The following is an 18,130-nucleotide window of genomic DNA, read 5'->3' as shown; positions in this document are numbered from 1 at the left end:
GCCCAATATATTCATAATGATAGCATCCCAGATAGTTTTGGGGAATATATGACCAAAGGAAACAAATTTCTCTTTTCCTCAACAAAGCCTGAGAAGGTAACAAGCTTTGTAAAGTTCACCTGTATCTAAGATAGACATGGAGCTATAGAGTAGCGGTGGCTGCATCACGTGTCTAGAGAGAAAACCGGAAATAAACTTACAGAGCTTCCTCAATGCCAGTATTAAGAGAGTCTTCAAATGTTTCTACAAGCTACAGAGGAAAACTCATAGAGTTAGACTTGGAGACAGGGTGATCTTTCATCCCAGTTTGCCTAAGACTGTCCTGATTTGAGCACTGAGAGTCCCACATCCTGGGAAACCCCTCATTCCTGGACAAACCAGAATTCTTGGTCACTCTACTTGAAGAGATTTTGTGGCTAAGACAAGGAGGACACAGCAGTACTTGAGGGCCAAGTGGCTATGAGAATGCAATAGGTGACAGATGCCAGCACGTTTGGATGATGATAACTGAGACCCCGATGCCCAGCATCTCCAAATTTCATAGTGTTACCAAGTCTGTTGCCCCAGAATCGTCCCCCTGCCCCTCCCTTGAATGGAAACCAGTTACTCTTATCTAAATTTCAGGAGGAAGTTGCGAGGAGTAAAACAATAACTGGTTAGAACCAAGTAGGCCCAAGATATCAGAAGATTTGACTTCCAGTAGACCTTGAGCCTCATTATACGCTCACTGTAATACATTAGCATGCTAAATGACACACCCACCAGCACCATGACAGCAACAGGAAAAGCCCATACAAGGACTGAAAAGGAGCGCTGCATCAGTTTCGGGTCCAAATCACACCCCTGTTCTTCGATAAGTTATGAATATTTCTCCCTCTCTTTCCAATTCCCTCCCTTTTACCTCAAACCTCCTATATATATGGTGTCTCCGCCCAAATCGGGTTGAGAAGTTGATTTGCGAACGAAGTTCCTGCTTCTCCATTCTTTGGCTATTGAATAAAGCTTGTGCTGTTCGAGTCTCAGCATCAATTTCTTTATTGGCTGTACAAATCTGAGCAGAAAAAGAAGCCGAGACAATGGGTCTCAGCCCGGGCTAGGACCCCGGCATGGGTACAGTCAACCGATTCAGTAACAGTAGGTCAAATACTGATATGACCTGGGCAAGATGTGAAGGACACTCTGAACTGACTAAGATTACCCACACTGAGATTTAGTTTCTATTATCTAGTAGAAGTCAAATAAGTTCAGTTTTAGAAAAATTAAATTTCTTGTTTGTGGACAAAGGTCATGTACCTTCTATAGAATAAATAAATGATCTGAACATTGGAGGAAGAGTAGGAATCAGCCAAGCAAAGAGATAAACATTCAGATTTCAGGACACAGCATGCCATTAAACAAGCACCAGGAATGAGGTGAGCATGGTGAGAAATGAATGTAAGGAAGTAAATGAAATCATGCAGAACCTTGAAAGTCATGCTAAAAATTTGGGGCTTGATCATAAAAACAGTGAGAAGTCCATTAGGACAGTGTGACACAAAGTATGGTCTGTAGGGCTTCCCTGGTGGCACAGTGGTTGAGAGTCCGCCTGCCAATGCAGGGGACACAGGTTCGTGCTCTGGTCTGGGAGGATCCCACATGCCGCGAAGCGGCTGGGCCCGTGAGCCATGGGCGCTGAGCCTGCACGTCCGGAACCTGTGCTCCACAACGGGAGAGGCCACAATAGTGAGAGGCCCGCGTACCGCAAAAAAAAAAAAAAAAGTGTGGTCTGCAGACCACCAGCATCAGCTGGAAGCTTGTTAGAAATGCAGATTTTCAGTCCCCACTCTCACTCTCCCCCTTAAATCAGAATGGGGCAGGATCCAGGAATCTGAGTTTTAACAAATCCTCCTTGTGATTCTTATTCACACTAAAGTTTGTAAAGCACTGATTTAGGAGACATGGTTAAGCAAAGCAAGAGAGACAAAGAGGAATTGGAGCCCTGCATTTCTGGCTTAGGCAACTGGTAAATGGTGATGCCTTTCACTGAAATAAGAAACACAGTAGAAGAAAAAAAAATTGGTTCTGTTCTTTTGGCTTGGGGCATTTTTATTTTGAAGCCCTGAGAAATTCCCAAATAGAAATATCTAGTATTTATACCTGGCTATATGGGCTGACAGCATAGGAGGGAGATATTGGCTTGAGGCAAGTATGAGAGAGTCATCAATATAGACAGGGACGTGGACTCCACAGGAGTGGATGAGATCACACAGAGAAAGTGTATAAAAGTAAGCGGCCCCAGGGCCTAGGACAGAACCCTGAAAGTACTGACTTTTAAGAGATGGGCAAAGAAAGAGGAACTGCAAAGGCTACCCAAAGAAGTAAAGGGAAAACTAGGAGAAGTCAACGTTAAGGAGAAGAGAAGGTCTTAAAAAAGAAGGAATCATGAAATACTTTGGAGAAATCAAGTTAAATAAAGACCTGTGAGTGCCTACGGGTTTAGCTACAATGTAGTAATTAGAGATGTTGGTTTAACAGTTTTAATAGGTAGGGGTTGAATTAAACTTGTAATGCTTAGGAACTAACTGAACATAGTTGATTTAGTTCAGTGGTTCTCAACCACAGGTAATTATGCTCTCCAGGGGACATTTGGCAACATCTGGTGACATTTTAGCTACTGGCATTTAGTGCAAAGAGGCTAGAAATGAGGCTAAACATTCTATAATAACGCACAGGACAACTCCCCTCCCTGCCCCAGCGAAGAATTATCCTGCCCCAAATATCAAAATGCCAAGCTTGAGAAACCCTGCTTTAGCCTAATAAGTATGTATACTTTTGCAGCCCATCATAATTATAAATCCCCTAGGTGTATTATATTATTGAGGCCAACAGAAAGCATGGCTGAACAAGTAGTAAAAGAATGAGAAACTCAAGAGCTCAGGAAACTATTTCCAACTTTGCCACTATTATCTATATATATCTTTTAAACAATCATTTAAGTGTTTTCTCAGCTGCATTTCTTCATGTAGAATCATCTTGTATCCCCAAGGCATTTATAATCCTCCATGAACATTCCTTCCATTAGCAACTGTTACAGGGAATACATTCTTATTCTAATTAGGTTTCTCCTTAGGGACAAAAAAGGAATTCAAAAATACCGCTATAACTACTTATATCAATAGAAAATTCTAATATAGATGCACTGTTTCTGTATAGCTTTTCTACAGATACAAAAAGTTTGGGTTTGGGCTTCCCTGGTGGCGCAGTAGTTGGGAATATGCCTGCCAGTGCAGGAGACATGGGTTCAAGCCCTGGTCCGGGAGGATCCCACATGCCGCGGAGCAGCTGACACCGTGCGCCACAACTACTGGGCCTGCGCTCTAGAGCCCGTGAGCCACATCCACTGAGCCTGTGCTCTAGAGCCCATGAGCCACATCTACTGAGCCCACGTGCCACAACTACTGAAGCCTGTGCACCTAGAGCCCGTGCTCTACAACAAGAGAGGCCACTGCAATGAGAACCCCATGCACTGCAACGAAGAGTAATCCCTGCTCGCCGCAACTAGAGAAAGCCTGTGAGCAGCAACGAAGACCCAACGCAGCCAAAAATAAATAAATTAAATAAATAAATTTATTTTAAAAAACTTTTAAAAAAAGTTTGGGTTTAATATACTATAATATGCAATCATTTGAAAAAGAATATATTGAGTATTAGGAGATAAAGTGGAGGAAAAAACAGGGATACAATAATAGAGATAAAGGAAATAGAGGAAACAAAACTAAAGATATTATTCCTGCAGCTGCCAGAGCAAAGGGAGCTGAAATTTGGTGCTTGGCAGCAAAACAGGGATTTTCAATATAATAGTCTGATGTACTTTCCACTGGGGGCTAGAACTCTGTCTGTCACATTTTTGTATCTCCAGATCCTGGAATGTAGTGCTCAATTCATATTTATTAATTAAAAACAAGTGAATAAATAAAGCTAAGCCTGTAAAATACTGAGGTTTGAGAAATGCTCTTGGACATAGGGGGCTTTGTTAAATGAAATCAAAGCATTTTCCATCTTAAGCATCTAATAAGAATAATTAACAATAGAAAGAAAAATAGCTATCATCTACTGTGAAACTTCTGTGAACTAAACCCATTTGTTCCTTTATTTGCTCAGTTGTTCAGCAACCTTTGTTGAATGCCAGGCAAGATATTTCTGCCTTCACGGAGCTCATATTCTAGTGTGGGAGGCAACACAGAAGTAATTACGAGGTGTAGTGGCCATCCCAGCATCCACAATTCCTTCTCCTTTCAAGCAAAATCTGGTCCTTGCTCACCTACTCTCTCCTGTGCAGCTATGTGCACCTAGCTTCCGGTTGGTTCTGATCTCATCTCCCTGCGGTTCTTTCTAGCTTTTAGAGGCCACTGTTCATGCATGTGAAGCAGCAATTCAAATGCTTCTCCCTGGCAAACAAAACTGAGCTGTAATTGTAAGCACTGGCCACAAAGGGGCACAAGCAGCTCGATGAAATTTACCAGATTGGCCAGAGTACATTCAAGACTATGACTTAGAAGTAGATTCTCTTCTGAGTTGTAGAAAACAAGAATATTCCAAGGGACATATAGGCTAGGGAGGGAAGCCATTTAACCTTAAGGCGTCAATGTTAACTAAAAGTGTCTCAAGACAGGAACAAATACGCAGATGTAGAGAACGGACTTGAGGATACTAGGAGGGGGAAGGGTAAGCTGGGACGACGTGAGAGAGTGGCGTGGACATATATACACTACCAAATGTAAAATAGATAGCTAGTGGGAAGCAGCTGCATAGCCCAGGGAGATCAGCTCGGTGCTTTGTGACCATCTAGAGGGGTGGGATAGGCAGTGTGGGAGGGAGATTCAAGAGGGAAGAGATATGGGGATATATGTATATGTATAGCTGATTCATTTTGTTATAAAGCAGAAACTAACACACCATTGTAAAACAATTATACTCCAATAAAGATGTTTAAAAAAAAAAAGAAAAGAAACCAACCTGGAGCTTTCCCTCCTATTCCCAGCCCAAGACTTGTTAGATGTCTTTTAATACCCTGTACCTAATCTTTATTAGACATGTATCTTACTGTATATATATAAAAAAAAAGTGTCTCAAGAAACTTTACATATTCTTGTCCAAGAAGGAATTTAAGTCAAACCTGCAGATTCTCAGAACTTACCAATTTATACTAAAAATATACAACCTCAAGAGTTAAAAAGGGAAGGCAAACAAAGAAGCCAAAGAGTTTAAATGTAATATGCATTTTATATTACTATTTATAAATTGTACGTGTATTTTGAAATAACCAGAGCATGCGGTTGTATCAGATGAAAGTGTACGTTTGACATGCTTGGCAATAGAATTGTGTACCAGCAGTGTGTACCAAAGTACCCTACTAAAAAGTTCCGTTCAGAAAGGTGGCAAGCAGTCTGAGTCAGTCTCACTTTTTAAAACTAGATATCAGTAGTTAAATGGAACTGGAAATTCTGAAGAGATCTGTCCACTTAAACTAGGTCGAATGACTGTCCTTTTCCATCTTCTTGAGAAATAAGTCAGTGTAAAGACGGAAAAGCCTCTTAGAAAAATTGCTTTGCCCTCGTGAAATCATTTGGCTGAGGGCTCTAATGGGAGATTTGTGATGTTGAGAATGGAGAGCTTTTTGATAGCTGTGGATGGTCTAATGGGAAATTCGTAAGTAGTACACATAAATACTGAGGATTATAGCACTCAGTACCATTTGCTTGAGTGTTTTCTTCTCTTGGCTATTCATTCCTGCCTTGTACGGTCTCATTTAAAATTTTACCGTTCCTCTATACCACTTTCTAAATACTTCATAGCATGTATCATTGAGTATTACAATTACCTATTTATTTATCAGTATTAAAGCTGTAAGCTCTATGGTAGTAAAGATCTGTCTGCCTTGCTCTCCATTATATCCTGTGTCCAGAATAATGCCTGGAACATGGGAGATACAAAAAAATTGACCAAACTTCCCAAATACCAGCTCTCTTAGGCCTTCATTTTCAGTAAGGTTTTTTTGCCTTTGTACAAACCTCCAATTCCTTGAACCTCCATCTGTCACCAACTCCCAACCTCCATTCGCATAGATGTCTCTCTCTTGAATCTTTTTGATGAAATTCCAGTCTTGTGTGTGAAGGGTGGAATTCCATGAGGCAGGGCAAAGAACAACTGCTGAGGAAGGAACATTTACAGAGGAGTTGTAATGCAGAAAATTCACCCCCATTTCCCAGTCCATCTATCAGCTTTCTCTTGGTCTCTCTATCCCCCCTACTTCTAGCTCCCTCATATTCCCACTCTCCTCCATCACTATGTTTGGACTCCTTACTGAGCAGCTAAACTCTCTCTTACCAGCATTCTTGATTCTCTTATATCCTTATATGTCTACTGCATCATCACAGAACACTAACCTTCAAGTAAACTTCTGGAAAATTATTCTGAGCCACCTAGATTATGTGCATCAATACAGAATCATAGTCATCAACTTCATTCTTGGGCTACCTGTCAGTTCTTTTACTTTTCTGGCTTCAGCTTCCTCCCACCCCCTTTTATCACTATTACAAACTTTCCTCAGTCTACTTCTGGTCTTAATTTAAATTGTTCATAGGATCTCATTATCCTTTTAGTCTCTGTGCATAAATAGTGATTTCCCCTCTTTTATTCCTGATATTGGTTATTATATATTCTCTGTGTATTTTTCTTGGTCAGTCTGGCAAGAAATTTATCAATTTTATTTATTTATTTTTCTAAGAATCAGCTTTGATTTCATTGATTTTCTCAATTATTTTTCAGTTCTTAACTTCACTGAGTTCTTATCTTTGTTATTTCCTGCCTTTTGCTGGCTTGGCTTTAATGTGCTGTATTTTTCTCCAGCTTCCTATGGTAGAAGCTTAGATTACTGGTTTGAGATTTTTATTCTTTTCTATTTAAGTGTTTATAATAGCTGCATCCATAAATTTTAACACTGAATATTTTCATTTTCATTCTGTTAAAAACTATATATCTATATGTATTTTATCGTTTCCCTTGGGATTTCTTCTTTGACCCATGGGTAATTGTGGCAGGCGCAATTATGTCCCTCTTCTCCCTCTCTTCAACCCCAAAATGTCTATATCCTAATTCCCGGAACCTGTGAATATGTTAGGTTACATGACAAAGGGGAATCAAAGTTGCAGATGGAATTAAGGTTGCTAATCATCTGACCTTAAAATAGTGAGATTATCCTGGATTATCCAGGGGGGCCCAATGTAACCACAACGATCCTTAAAAGTGCAAGCAGGAAACAAAGGATGTGATGACAAAAACAAGGTCAGGGTGATGTGATCCACCTTTACCAACTTTGAAGATGTAGGAAGGGAATCATGAACTAGGGAATGCAGGTGGTCTCTGGAAGCCAGGAAAAGCAAAGAAACACACTCTTCCCTAGATCCTCTAGAAGGGACATAGCCCTTTCAACACCTTTATTTTAGCCCAGTGAGACCCATGTTGGATGTCTTAACCTATAGAACTGTAAGATAATGAATTTGTTTTGTTTTAAGCCAATAAAATTGTGATAATTTGTTATAGCAGCAATAGAAAATGGATAGTTATTTTAAAATGTCATTTAATTTCCAAATATTGGAGGAATTGCCATATATCTTTCTGCTATTGATTTATAAACTTAACTATTATGGTTTGAGAACATACTTTGTACGATTTTATTCCTTAAATTTGTTTAAATCTGTCTCATGACCAGGAATCTGGTCCTCAGTGAACATTCTATGTGTATTTGAAAGGAATGTGTATTCTGCTATTGCTGGGTCAAGTTTTTAATAAATGTCAACTAGGTCAAGTGAATTGGTAGGGTTATTTTGATCTTCTCTATCTTTATTGATTTTCTGTCTACTACTTCTATGTTGAAATCTCCAACTCCAGTTGTGGATTTGTCTAATTCTCCTTTCAGTTCTGTCAGTTTTTGTTTCATGTATTTGGAAGCTCTGTTGTTAGGTGCATATGCATCTAGGACTGATATGTCCGGAGACATATCTAGGACTGCGCGTCTGGAGCCTGTGCTCCGCAACGGGAGAGGCCACAACAGTGAGAGGCCCGCGTACCGCAAAAAAAAAAAAAAAAAGAAAAAGAAAAGAAAAGTAGGGGGGAAATATGAAACAACTGGACAACAGGCAGCACAGGACTGCGATCTTTCAGCAAAGGGAAACAAAGTAGGTGAGCACTAGGAATGCCCTGGCTTTCTCCCTAAGGACAATTTTCATCACAGTGCAGGAAAGTCTCATTAAGATGAGAAGATAGAGATTAAAGTTCAGGGATGCCAAGACAGCTAAAATGTGTGGGACAGTGAATAGGAGAGAAAGGTACTAGAAAAAGAACTCCAGAAGTTTTTCACAGATGTCCCTCCTTGATTCTTTCAGACTAAATTCCAGTCTTGTGTGTGAAAGGTAAAACTCCATGAGGTGAGGCAAAGAACAACTGCTGAGGAGGGAATATTTACAGAGGAGCTGTGATGCAAGAAAATTCCTAGGGCTCACACAAGACTTGGGATCATTCTAGTGCCCATCAGACAGAGTGAACACACCTCGCTGAATAAATGGGTCATTCAGTAGAGATCTCAGAGGTTCCATCTTAGCAGTGGAGCTAAATTGGTTCTCTGTTTCTCCTCTACTTCTCTTTACCAATATGTTAAGGTCTTTAGAATAATTTCACTCTCCTCCTTCTTCCCTCTGTCCATGAGGTCTTAGAAGTTTTTAATTCCTCTCTTCTTCCACTAACCCTCTTAGATTTTGAGAGTTTCATATTTTGACTTCTAGATTCTTAGAGTTTCCTTTCAAGTTTTTCTATTACAAATTTACTTTACACATGCCCAATCTATCCTTTTCTATTTACATGTAACTCTGCATATACATAGCAATGTGTATTGCTCATTCTGTTTCTCACTATTTTGAAGCATTTGTGCCCATTAATTTGTTGTCTTTTCTTTAATATTTTTCTAGATGAGGCATGGGAATGATCTACTCTCTGAGTTATTGCACATTCTCAAAGATCGTTCTTTCACTTGACAGATTAATTGTATCATAGCTAGGTAAAGAATCTTGCTTTTTCTCTCTGTAAAGATGCTAATCTACTGCCTTGAAGCTACTAGTGTTACAGATAAGAAGTCCAATGCAAAGGTGATTCTTTTTTTCAGCAGCTTGTTCTTTCTAAATGGTAGCAAATAATATTTGTTCTTTAGAGTTCAGGAATTTTACCAGATTGTGCATGTGTCTTTTCTATCAATTCAGCCTGCCCTGGAATTCTGGGAGGCTTTTTAATTTACAAAATTAGGTCTTTTTCTCTCTTGAATGTGTTTCCTTTCCTCTCTCTAGAACTTGAGAGTTCTTTGTGATTAGCAGTAATCTTATTATGTGTAACCACATATATTTCCCAGCCAAAAAAATTCATATATATATATATATACACACACACACATATATACACACACACACACATATATATATGTATGTGTGTATATATATATATATATATATATATATATATATATACACACTCCCCTACCTCTTTGGAGTAATTCCTCAGAGCTACTGAGAGACTATTTCCCAGTCTATAGTCCTCAGTGAGGCCCTGAATAAAACTTAACCTACAACTTTTAAGTTGTGTGTTTTTCTTTCAGTTGACACTGGCAGTGTAGAAAGCAGGCAGGTTGTCACCTCTTTTACTCCACAGAGGTCTTACAACAAAGCAGGTAAGAATGTGTACTTTGAAGCCAGACTGCCTCAGCTCAAATACCAGCTCTGCTGTTTACTAGTGATGTGGTCTTGGGCAAATTATTCACACTCTATGTTTCAATTTCCTTATTTATCCAATGGGGAAAATTATGAGTATTCTTATGGGCTTATTGTGAGAATCATGAGTCTACTTTTGTGAAGTACTGAGAACAGTTCCTGGCAAGCATATGGGTTGTTTTTAAAAGTTCCTTCTGAAAATAGATGCATATGTGGTGAACAAGAACTGTTAAAACTCTGAGCTTTTTAGCTTTCCCTTTCAATTGTACTCAGTTTTGGCTGCACATCTGAATCACAGAGAATCTTTTAGAAACTCTCTTGCTGTACCCCAGGCTAGTTAGATCAAATCTCTCCATAGGAGAAACAAGGCAATAGGAGTTTTCAAAACTTCCCAGGTGATTTCACTCTGCAGCCAACTCCTTAACTCCTACACCAAAGAAAATTCAGTGTTTGTAGATTGATCTCCTCATGTATTAGTCATTGCAAATGAGTTTCCTCAGATTCTTTTGCTCTGCAGAATACAGATCTTAGAGAGAGGACTACAGAGTAAGGCTAAATTTCAGAATCACGGAAATTTGGAAAAACTTTGCAGTCATTTTCCATTGCATTGAGATAGAATCCAAAGTCTGACAAGGCAAGGCTCTATGGAGGTCCAGTCCCTGTCTGCTGGGGGCTCGACCCATCCTCCTTGAATCATTCTCCCCACTGTTCACTATGTTCCAGCCTGGCCAGACACCTTTGTCCTCCTTTAACAGGCCAAGCTCTTTTCTGCCTCAGGGCTTTTCTGCTGGTTGTTTCTTGTTTCAGGAATGCTCTCTACTCCCCACCCTGCGCCCCCCCACCCCGCGCCTTTTCTTTAACCTGGCCATTGCCTAATATCATTTCCTCAGAAAAATATTTCTTGACTTTCCAATACAATCAGTCCTTCTAGGTCCCGTTGTTGTAATCATTCACCAACATTATAGTTTTCTTCACAACACCTATCACAATGTGTAATTACGTATTTACTGGTGGGATTATTGGCTTAAGGCCTAAACTCCTAGCTAGACTATAAGCTTTATGTTTATTTTGTCCTACTTCCTTGTCTCAATGCTTTATGCTTAATACTGTACAATACAGACGGTCCCTGATTTACGATGGTTCGACTTACAATTTTTCTACTTTACGATGGTGCAAAAGTGATACACATTCTGTAGAAATCATACTTCGAACCTTGAATTTTGATCTTTTCCCAGGCTAGCGATATGAAGTAGGATACTCTTTCGTGTTGCTGGGCAGTGGCAGTGAGCTGAAGCTCCCAGTCAGCTGAAGCTCCCAGTCAGCTACACGACTGTGAGGGTAGACAACCGACACAGCCATTCTGTACCCAGATAACCATTCTGTTTTTTCACTTTCAGTACAGTATTCAATAAATTACATGAGCTATTCAACACTTTATTATAAAACAGGCTTTGTGTTAGATGATTTTGCCCAACTGTAGGTTGATGTCAGTGTTCTGAGCACGTTTAAGGTAAGCCAGGCTAAGCTATGATGTTTGGTAGGTTAGGTGTATTAAATGCATTTTAACTTATGATATTTTCAGTATTCATTGGGTACATCAGGATGTAACCCCATCATAAGTCAAGGAAGATCTGTACAACCAATAGCTCATGAATAAATATTTAATAAATGAAATTTAGTCCTGAAAGGAGTTTTTGATCGTCCATTTCGAATAGGTTGTGGTTTGGATAAAGAAATTGACACTCAAGCATTTAAGTGACTTGCCCAAAATCATTCAGCTAATTAGTGCTAGAATTAGGATTTGGTCTCATTTCTCCCATTTCTCAGTCCAGTGAACTTTCTAGCATTAAGTGATTTGCTGCTGCAGATATAAAACAAGAGAATCAAGAAAGTAATTTAGATATATGGAATGAATGAAAGTTTAATTCAGTCATCATTGAGAAAAACAATTTTTACTGTACAATAATGTAAAGTGAGTACTAGAAGATACTGGAAACTGAACTGAGTTTCAGTTTTCAAGTGAAAGCAGAAGTGACTAAAGGCTTAATTGTTTCGAAAGTTTGTTAATCTTTAGTTCAGACTGGATTACTATTTGGAACGTGCCCAGTTCCTCAGAAAAGTGTACCATCAATCAGTAATAAAGCTACCAGTCATTAAATTCCTCTACAAGTGCTTTGCATACATGAACTCCAAATCTCTTTGCAACTTTGCAAAGTAACTATTCACAGATAAGAAAATTAGGCTTGGGCTTCCCTGGTGGCGTAGTGGTTAAGAATCTGCCTGCCAATTCAGGGGACACAGGTTCGAGCCCTGGTCCGGGAAGATCCCACGTGCCGCGGAGCAACTGAGCCTGTGCTCTAGAGCCCGTAAGCCACAACTACTGAGCCCATGTGCCACAATTACTGAAGCCCGTGCGCCTAGAGCCCATGCTCCACAACAAGAGATGCCACCGCAATGAGAAGCCCGTGCACCACAACGAAGAGTAGCCCCTGTTCGCCACAACTAGAGAAAGCCCGCACGCAGCAACAGAGACCCAACGCAGCCAAAAATAAATACATAAATAAATTAATTAAAAAAGAAAATTAGTCTTATCACACAGTTTGTAAATGGTTAACATAAGGGTTAAAACCACATTGGTGGATTCAAGTTTCTCATCTGACAACAAGGAAAAAGCTGAACTAATAGAATCTACAACTCTTCTTTGATTTATCAAAGAACCAAGGTCACAGGGCAAACTACTTCCCCCAAAACTGGAGAGACAGACAGGTGGATACAGAGAATCACAGCTAACAGGGAGCAGCAGCCCAGGAGCAAAAGCCAGCAGCCGGAGCCAATATAAATAGAAAAACTTTAAACTGTAATTAACAAACTGCTGGAAGCTCAGTGTAGACTGCCTGAGAGTTAAAAACTCCTAGGGGGCCCCGGATTAGGGAAACCCCATACTTTCCTGAATTTTACCTCCAAGAGCCATACCAAATTCTCACTGTAAAGATCAGAGAAAATCCCTCCAGGGGGAAGAGAAAAGTAACCATTTAAAATATGCCCAGAGCTTTCAGTTTTCCTTACCAAGGTTGTCCCTCAAGGAAAACTATTTTACTAGAACCTAAGTGACTGCGATTTCACCAAGCCTAACCCTCCTGGGGATGGGGAAATACCCAACTCCAGCCTCCTCTAGCTTTTGACATGGGGAAAGACTTTTACTAATAACACAAAGGAAAGAGGTACCATCACTACCAATCTCATAGACACTAAAAGGATAATAGAGGAATATTATAAACAACTCTTATTTCCACAAATTTGATAACTTAGATGAAATGGACCAATTCCTTGTAAGACACAATCTACTAAAACTCACACAAGGAGAAATAATCTGAATAGGTCATCTATTTAGGAAATTGAATCAATAATTAATAATCTTCCAAAATAGAAAGCACCAGGCCCAGACGGTTTCACTGGTGAACTTTACCAAGCATTTAAGGAACAAAAGATACCAGTTCTCTATAATCTGTTACAAAAAAAAATAGAAGCAGAGGGAACACTTCCTAGCTTACTCGATGAGGGTAGCGTTACCCTAATACCCAACCAGAAAGGAAAACTACAGACCAACATCTCTCAAGAACATGGTTTCTGTGGGTCAGGAATTCAGGAGCATCTTAGTTAGGTGGAGTCCCTATGAAATTGCAGCCAAAATTTTGGCCAGGCTGAAGGCTTGAAGAGTACTGGAGGATTTACTTCACATGGTGCTGGTTGTTGACAAGAGCTCTCAATTTCTCTCCATGTGGGCTTCTCCACTGCTTGCTTAAGTGTTTTTGTGACAGGAAGGCTGGCTTTCCCCAGAAATGAGTGATCCAAAAGAAAGCAAGGTAGAAGCTGTGATGTCTTTTATGAACTAGCCTCAGAAGTCACATACTATCATTTCTTCCATATCCTATTGATAATACAGGCCAACTCTATTCAATATGAAAGGGGACTAAACCAGGGGCCATCTTAGAGGTTGTTTATGACATCATACAATGGAATGCTTTTTAGCGACGAGAAGAAATTACCTATATGTAACCATATAGATAAACCTCAGACCTTATAATGAAAAAAAAAAAAAGCCAGACACAAGAGTACACACTGTATGCAATTTGTATGATGTTCTAGAACAGGCAAAACTACTTTATGGTTATTACCCCTGGGAAGAGGAAGAATTGACAGGAAACGACACAAGGGGATTTCTGGGGTGATGGAAATGTTCTATATCTTGAAAGGGTGTGCTTCACATGGGTGTATCATTTGTCAAAGTTATACAGTTAAAAATATTTGTGTTCCAATGTAGAAAGACTTACTTCAAAAAATAGAACCATAAGAAAAAAATCAGGTGAAGACTGGGAGTGAGTGGCAGTATAGATGAAACAGGAATGGTAGAATGTCAATAATTGTTGAAGCTGGGAGATGGATATACCAGGGCTCATTATATTATTCTGTTTACTTTGTATGTGTTTGAAAATCCCAAACTTAGAAGTTGAAAAACTAAAACCAAACTGTTTTGTGTAACAAGCTTCCAATTCCTTTGTGTAAAAGTGTATCGCTTCTTTTGTTTTACAGTGCTAATTATAAGAGCATTTGTGTCGTGTGAAGGCTGCATTATGAATTGCACACTAAGTCATCTTAGCAACCCTGATTATAACTGGGAACACAAAAATGTGGTGGTGGGAGGTGGGCAGTGAGAAAAATCTTACAGGAGCACATTTTAACCTGTCATTATGTAAAAATTGGGGAGAGCCATCCAGTTCTTAAGGAAAGTGGGACAGCAAGTATGACACAAAGATGGCTCAAAGACATTTCCTCTCAAGCGAGTTGATGTTTCTCTTCTTCTACCAGATGGAAGCCCAGCAGGGACCGTGGTGATCTGGATATTTAGACAGCACCTCCTACTTTTTGTAATAGCTCTTGTCTCTTCCCTCAAAGGCTCTAAAGGTAGGAATGTGGGGGTGGGATATGAGGTGGAAATTAAGTAAAAGAGTAAAGGAATTTGGAAAGTGGACACAGAGGTTATTTTCCATAATCCTATCACTCAAGAATCTAATTTATCATGTGGAAGTACATATGTCTTCTCACAGATGCCAGTGAAATTCCTGCCAGAACAGAAGCTAGAACCCTCTAGTAAGAATGTGTGGAATAACATGGAGATATCGAAAAGCATAGGATATATTCTGGGACTATTAATAGTCCAGATGGCCCAGATGCATGAAGCATGAGTAGGGAAATAACCTTAATAAGTCTAAACAGCATAGGGAGACTTGTACTTACTATTAGGCACCCATTATCTCATTAGGAGAAAAATCATCCCAAAAGTTTAAGAATGAGGTTTTGGTTAATATATTTTAATGTAAAAAAATATACTTTTCTTCTCTCTTGCAAAATGAATTACATGAACCCAGTTCATTCATATAATATTGGGAGTTATCTTTTTCATAGAATAATAACAATAATACCAAATATAAAAGTAGAAGCAACTTGCATTTGCATGGCACTTTAGATGTGTCAACTAGTAATGATAACATTTACAGACTGCATATTATATGCTAGAGACTGTGCTAGGTATGTCAGAAGACTGAACTCATTTGATCCTCACAGCAACAATAGCCCCATTTTATGGATGAAGAATCTGAGACACAGAGAGGTTAAGTAAACAGGGTCATGGAGCTAGTGAGTGGCAGAGCTAGGATTTGAACCCAGACAGTCTAGCTCCAAGCCTGTGCTGCATTATGCTGTCTTTCAAAGCTGACATGGTCTATTAGTTCTGTGGCTGCTGAAAAAATTACCACAAACTTAGTGACTTAAAACAACACAGATTTATTACCTTACGGTTCCGAAGGTCAGAAGTCGTAAAATCAAGGTGTCAGCAGGGCCACCTTCCTTTCTGGAGGCTCTAGGGAAGAACACATTTCCTTGCCTTTTCCAGCTTCTAGAGGCTGCCCACATTCCTTGGCTTGTGGCCTCCTTCATCCATCTTCAAAACCGGCATCTCTCTGACCCTCCTTCTGTTGTCACATCTCTTTCTCTGATCACAGCCAGGAAAGGTTTTCCACTTTTGAGGAAGCATGTGAGGAGACTGGATCCATCAGGATAATCCAGGATAATCTCCCGACCTCAAGGTTCTTAAGCTTAATCACGTCTGCAAGCCTCCTTTGCCAGGTATGGTTGCCACAAGCTCCAAAGATTGGGACATGGACATCTTCTGGGGACCATTATTCTGCCTACAACACATGATTTCTTCAAAGGCTTTTCACTCACATGACTGATTTGATATCAACAATATGTGAAAATGAAGTATGCCTATTAACCCCATTTTCCATACAGAAAGACTATGTTTTGCCCCAAGGTCATATAGCTAGTATTAGGGCCCTCTACAAATGGATCTCAAACTACCTCTCTAGTCTCATTTCATACAACTTCCCTCTACCTAATCTCTAGTCACAGAGAACTTTTTTTTCCCCTCAAAAATATCACACCCTTTGCAATTCAGTATTTGGATGTGTTGTCATACCCTCTGGGAGGGAGTCCCCACCATCTTGACTTGGCAAACTTTTACTCATCTTGTAATGTCCCACTTAATGTTCTCTGCCAGGTGTTCCCACATCACCCAAGCAGCTAGTGGCAGGGTTCTCACTGCCTTTGTCATACTCTTGCTATACACTAGCCACACATCGTAACATATGTGAACACATGGTGCTAGGATGCAAATGATTCTAACTGCCTGGTTTTGATGGAGATGCTACTATGATTGACATCAGGAGACTAAAGTAAGGATAACACACACACCCTTCCATAGAGAACCTGACAACCTGTTGCATAACTCCTAGACTCCTCAGCCAGACCCGAGTTATAAAATGGGGCCAGAGAAGAGAAAGCTTCTGTGAGGAGAGTAGTGAACAGTTTCTTTAGAGAGAGTGGTAGCTGGGCTGTGAGTCCCCAACCTGGGGACGAAACTTCAAGTGCACCTTTGGAGAGTGTTTCGTTTAGTTGAGAGAGAGAGAGATGGCCCGTGCCTGACTCACGCCTGAGAAAGTTAAAGCCAACATTCATCCTGGGGGCTGACTCCTACCTGTGACTCCAGGGGGCAAGAAAGTGCCTGACTCCTCTTTGATGGTAAAGCCAGAGATTGCACTGAGATTGGCTAGCACTTTCAGAGGTTGTCAAAGCAAGGGATTTTCCCCATGGAGCACATGAAGTTCACCTGGTGAAACCTTATCATGAGGTTGTCTTGAATCCTATCCAATACAGTTACCTGAGAGGTGAGAACACCACAGCGGAAAGAGGCTAGATGTCCAGGAGCTGAGAAGTAACAGTGGTAGTTTGTTAGAATAATGGCCCCCAGTGCATCACATCTGTCACCTTTCTCCTTTACAGTGTGACTCTACTACTCTTTCCACGATGAGGTGGAGTACATTTCCCCACCCCTTGAATCTAAGTAGCCTTTTAACATTTTGGGCCAATAATTGCCGCAGAAATGATATCATGAGACTTCTAAGGCTAGGCCTTGAGAGAACTTGCAGCCCCTACTTTATCCTTCTTGGAACGCCTGTGTCATCAAGAAGCCTACTGGAGGATGACAGATGGGTCACATAAGCCCAGCCAAGAGTCAGCATCAAGGTGTCAGTCGTACACATGAGGCCATCAAAACTAGCCCCCCAGCGGACCTGTCAACTGACTGCAAACATGGGTGAGTGAGCCCAGCTGACATCACGTAAAATCGAATTGCCCAGCTGAGCCCAACCCAAACAGCCAGCCACAAACTGAGAAAATAGTTTTTGCTGTAAGCCACTAAGTTTTGGGGTGGTCTGCGTTAATAGATAACTGATGCAAGCAACCATTTGAACTAGAGATGCATCTGCTGGTGTAAGAACTGTAAAAGAGGGGCTCAGCAGGAAACCTCCAAATAGCCCACAAAAGCACCCCCAAGCCAATACCAATTTTAACCTTCTATACCAGACTCATCCAATATCACCAGCTTTTGCCATCTGCCATGCCTGGAGAGGCAAAAGTATCATTACAGATTTATCTTCTTCCTGCCTCTACCTCCCTTCCCACTTCTACAGCAGTGTCTTAGTCTGTTCCGACTGCTATAACAAAAATACCAGAGACTGGGTGACTTATAAGCAACAGACATTTATTTCTCACAGTTCTGGAGGCTAGAAGTCCAAGATCAGGGTGCTAGCAAGGTCAGATTCTGTGAGGGCCCTCTTCTGGGTTGCAGATGGCCATTTTCTCAAGTGTCCTCACGTGGTGGAGAGGACAAGCGAGCTCTCTGGGGTTTCTTTTATAAAACACTGATCCCATTCATGAGGGCT

Source organism: Pseudorca crassidens, chromosome 11 (genome assembly GCF_039906515.1).
Source record: "Pseudorca crassidens isolate mPseCra1 chromosome 11, mPseCra1.hap1, whole genome shotgun sequence".
In the NCBI taxonomy this organism is placed as follows: domain Eukaryota; kingdom Metazoa; phylum Chordata; class Mammalia; order Artiodactyla; family Delphinidae; genus Pseudorca; species Pseudorca crassidens.
This window is presented reverse-complemented; position numbering follows the sequence as displayed.